This window comes from Varanus komodoensis, unplaced genomic scaffold (genome assembly GCF_004798865.1).
Source record: "Varanus komodoensis strain SLA01 unplaced genomic scaffold, ASM479886v1 scaffold534, whole genome shotgun sequence".
NCBI classification, from domain to species: Eukaryota; Metazoa; Chordata; class Lepidosauria; order Squamata; family Varanidae; genus Varanus; species Varanus komodoensis.
The window spans coordinates 12,043-16,728 of NW_025336132.1; the positions used below are offsets into that span (position 1 = coordinate 12,043).

Here is a 4,686-nt window from a genome sequence, read left to right on the forward strand (position 1 = left end):
TCCATTTTCGTTAAAAGAAACCTTGTCCCCAGCAGTGTTGTTAAATGAATTAAGCTTCAGAAAATTATGGATCTGGAATGAAAAGGAAAGAGATTAGAAACACTGTGAAAGTAATCATGCAGACAGAGGGAGAGAAATACTTGCACTGAATGACTGCCATTCTCATCATTATTTTCCTAGATTCTCTTATGCTTAGCGGACTGGCTTTCAGCTCTGATACCTCTCTCATTCAAAGGTTACATTGAATTGCTTCAGAAGTTTGAGTCAGTTTTTTGAGTCCTTCTTGAAAAGTATTTCATGTAGTAGAGCCTAATTTAAGTATTCTTGTACACAGAGATGTAGTCTAGGATCTTGCTGTTTCTGTAAAAAGACACATGGCCAGTCATCTAGTTCAAATAAGAAACACATGAGCTTCCCTACTTTATATCCATTTTGACCTTTTTTTTTTAACTCTAGAAAGCTGTGATTCTCCCAACCTGAGGCAATTCAGCCAACTACCTGCCACTGTAGATGGCTCTGAGAGATCAGTCTCCCTCTGATCACCACTGCTCTGCTCTTCACACCAAATGAAGACATGGCATGCAAGGCATGGGCCACCGCATGGACAGCATTGTAGACATTGTAGCTGTGGCCAGTCAAACGCATTTCAAATATTGACCCAGGAAGATGCTCCAGCTTCTCATCCCCAGTGCACTTATTCCCATTTAAATTGCCCAGAAATGGATCAGGAAATTCACAGCTGAAAGCATATTGCCAGAACAACCTAATAATACCATCTCCTTTTGGACTGGAAGGGTTTTTTGCATTAAGGAATTTTTCCAATCCTGGGACATCATTGGATTGAATTCTGAAAGACAGAGCTCCATGCAAAAAGTCTGTGTTCCAATTTCTTTGATGGGCAAATGATGTGAGCTCCACCTGAGATGTCGCAATAATAACTTTACCAATTGGTGTATTTATTTCATGTTCTCGTTCTGAAAGTTATGGTAACCATCTAAAAAAGGCCATGGAATAAGATTCTCCATTGGCCACCAATATGTTGGCTGTGCTGTCCACGATATTATCACGTATTTTTGCACCCTTCTCCAAAAGGTTTTTCAAATCTCTGCCAAGAGCAAGTTCAGGGATTTTTTCAATGAAAGCAAAGCAAACACCACTGCCGGAAAATAGTGGGACCACCATCTGGAGGAATCTCTCCCCATTGTCATTATCTGTAACAACTGTCCCAATCCATGTCCAGCAAAGAGAGGATCCCTGCATACTGAAGGGACTCCCTTGGAGTCATGTTGTAGAAGGACAGGCCTGGGGTTTTATCATTCATCACTGGTGCAGAGCCATATATGAACTAAGGAGATAGAAGAAGGCATGGGAGAAGCAGCAAATACTACAGAAATTCTTCTGACAGCTTTAATCTTTTCAGAACGTTTGCACATACAACCTCAGAAAACTTTTCAACAATAACACATTACAGGGACCAGTATTGTGTTATGACACATGTGTGCACCTCCAATGGTGCCTGAAATGGGATGTCTAATATGGCACCATTCAGTGCAAAATCTGCATGTGTCATAATTTCCCCTTGTACACAAAAGAGCAACTATTACAATGTGCCAATGCCAAAGAAGTCCAGTATAAACAATTAGCAGATCTCAATAATTATTTATTGTGGAGCCATTGCATTATCCAAGAGACACACAAAATAAACTTTTGTACTGATTGAGGTTCAGCTTAAGATCTGGAGACAAGACAGGAAGATATCAAAAGTGTGATCCACTCATGCATATCCTTTTTCTGAAATTTCAAAATATGTCCAAGGATCCAAAACACTTTGGTACCCACTGCTGATGGTGAATGCAGAGCGTTGTGGAGAGTAAGAAATGGAGGGTTCTATCCTTCATTGCTCTGTCTGGGGAGCAAGCAAAATGAAAAGTGTCAGTGACATTAAAAAATGGATCAGGATGTTCGTGTGAATGTACTTAGAGCTTCTGCCCAGGTCCTCCTGACTCCGATTCATTTCCACATAAAGAAATGGAGACCCAACAGAATTTCCCCTCTCCTCATGTTGTTATTTCCCGTTCTATGTACTTCCTCATCCTAGGGAAAGAGAGAATACGATTGCTTCCATTGTACAAATCTTCATCTCTAAACCACAAACACACCATTTAAAAAAACAAAGTGAATGTGAAGACAGTGTTACACTCCCCATATTCACGTAGAGATTGTTCCCCACCTGTGGAATCTTATAAATATCCAAGAGAGTTGTAACATGAAGGGACGTCTGGGTGTCCTGTCCCCCAATGACTGCTGTCAAGTGTTTCTGGATGCCACATTGGTAATTAGGGACTAACCTCTCTGCTGCACAGATCAGCCGCAAGATGGCCTGATATGTCCACTTGGCCGTGAAATAGCTGTCATATATGCAAAAGCCCAAGGTGTGGTTTGGCAGGATGTGTGGGTTGTTGTTGATCTCCTGCACTGCAAATGTCAAGGCCAGGATATGCTGGTAATTCTTGGGCAAGAAAGTCATCTCCTGCATTAGAACATTCACCACACAGTATTTTTTAAAACTCTCACACTGCCTTCTGCTCCACCACTATCATTACCTTGTGCTCATCTCTGACTTGCCTGGGCCTAGAGAAAGCTGTCAGTCAGGCAATATTGATCATCATCTTCCAAACATACCATTGCCTGGACTTCCACATGCCAAAGCATGTGGAATTAGTGTGATCACATTTCAGTCTACTTATCTAAAAATCATCAGATTCCAATAAAGCTCCAACCCAAGTGAAGTTGTCAGTGCCACCACCCTACTTCCCCATGGGAGGGGCCCACCAATGTGCTAAGGAAGAGGCTTCTGAGAATCTTGTGCAAGGCATGAGGCACAGGGCTGGAGGAATGCCCTCCATTGTATCTAGAGAAACACATTTGCCATTGGCATGTATGAAATTAGGATACACATTTGTCTGATCATATTTAAGTTGCAGTTAGGAGGAACATATTTTTGGTATATTAAAACATTTGAAATGATTGAGATATGCCCAAGCACAGAGTACAGGGTACACCACACTGAATGGAATCCCTTTCCACTGAAGAACAGACAAATTCATTCCAAATCTAGTGGAACGCCAGTGGAGAAGCAGTGTGTTGTAGTGGTTAGGAGCATGGGACTAGGAATCAGATGACCTGGGTACTAGTCCCCACTCAGCCATGGAGCCAACTGGGTGACTTTGGGCCAGTCACAGACTCTCAGCCAAACCTACCTCACAGGGTTGGTTTTGTGGGGATAAGATGGAGGAGGAGATGTAAGCTGCCTTGAGCCCTTTGTAGGAAAAAGGCAGGATATAAATCCAAAAATGAATAAATAAATAAATCAAAAAGAACATTTGTCTTGGGATGGATCCTATATCAGCTTTCAATAAAAGCAAGTAACGTGCATGACAGGGAGGGTTTCACTAATGGGACAATCTCCTCAGCAGATTTCTGGGTTTCTACTCTGTCCATCCTTCCACATTTTATCACATTCAGCAGGGTGTCTGGAGGGGCTGCTTTGGGAAGGAAGGGGAGAGGAAGTCTACTTCCCTAAAAGAGTTGATCGAGTCCCCTGAATTTTGCATTATTCAGTTTCCATAAGAGTAGGCAGAAGAAAGGGAGAGAGGTTAATGAACAGGGAGAACAGGGAATAAGAGAGACCTAAAAGGAAAAGAAGACATCCTGCAGAAACTTGTGTAATACAGAAAATATAGAAAATAGCTGAAAATACAGGGTCACCACAGAGGTGCCAGGAAAAACTAAAACAATTGTGAAGAAGCTTAAAATCATAGCAAAATTCATCTCTCTGGCTATGCAAATAGAGTTTCCACAACCATTTAATAATATGAAATACCTCTGCTGCCCTGGCCATTTTTCACAGGCTGCATCTGAAACAAGTTCTGGTGAAAATCAGATAAACAAACAAACTGGATGCAAGAAAAAATATTAACTCCTTACATGAGTTCATCCAGCATTGCTGGTGGGGGTCCTCCAGTGAAGGTTAATGGATCAGGAATGATGAAGGACAGAGAAGCAATGGCACCAATCATCAGCTCACCCAACTGTGGATACTGATGAAGGGGAAGGTGTGGCTCAAGGTTCTTGCATCACCCCTGTTTCCTGTTTGGAGAAGTAAGCTTAGCAACACTCCTCGAAAATCCCCCATGCTGAGGAGAAGGACAAAACTTCCTCTTCCTGCAAATCCACTCATTCCCATGTAGAGCACTGAGATCACAAATGCAGGCTTCCTCAGAGCAGTGGTTGTCATTAATTTATGTCTATGGTCAAGGATCGCTGTGTATATTGCCACCATCCTTCACAGCCTAGTAGTGTTGCTTTGTTCACCTTAAATCTGTGGGAGTGTTGAGTAGTAACAGATCTGCCCTTTAGACAATTAAAGGAGAATATAGTAATTGGACATCAGGACAGTGAAGTTGAAGACACGTGTTGTTTTTCACACTTGATGGAGAGCATAATAGTCATATTAGTTTTATGCATGAATTGGAAAGGAATCATCAGCAAGGAGCACAGACCTATGAGGCTACACAGAGCAGGAATTATGAATAACACTGGTGATTATGTTTATACCCTCAGTTTGGACCACAGTGTTTAATCAGGAATGATTAATGCTTCCTCTGCAGCTCTTTGCTTTGCAAT

General features: G+C 41.9%; 1 long non-coding RNA gene across 1 annotated transcript; it reads right to left on the reverse strand.

The window, feature by feature from the left end:
- Positions 1-1,382: 1,382 nt before the first annotated feature.
- LOC123032351 lies at positions 1,383-3,262 on the reverse strand. The gene is made up of 2 exons (XR_006416468.1): positions 2,349-3,262; positions 1,383-1,906 (listed from the first exon to the last, which is right to left on the reverse strand). It is a non-coding gene; the product is annotated as an uncharacterized LOC123032351 (long non-coding RNA).
- Between the last annotated feature and the right edge of the window lie 1,424 nt (positions 3,263-4,686).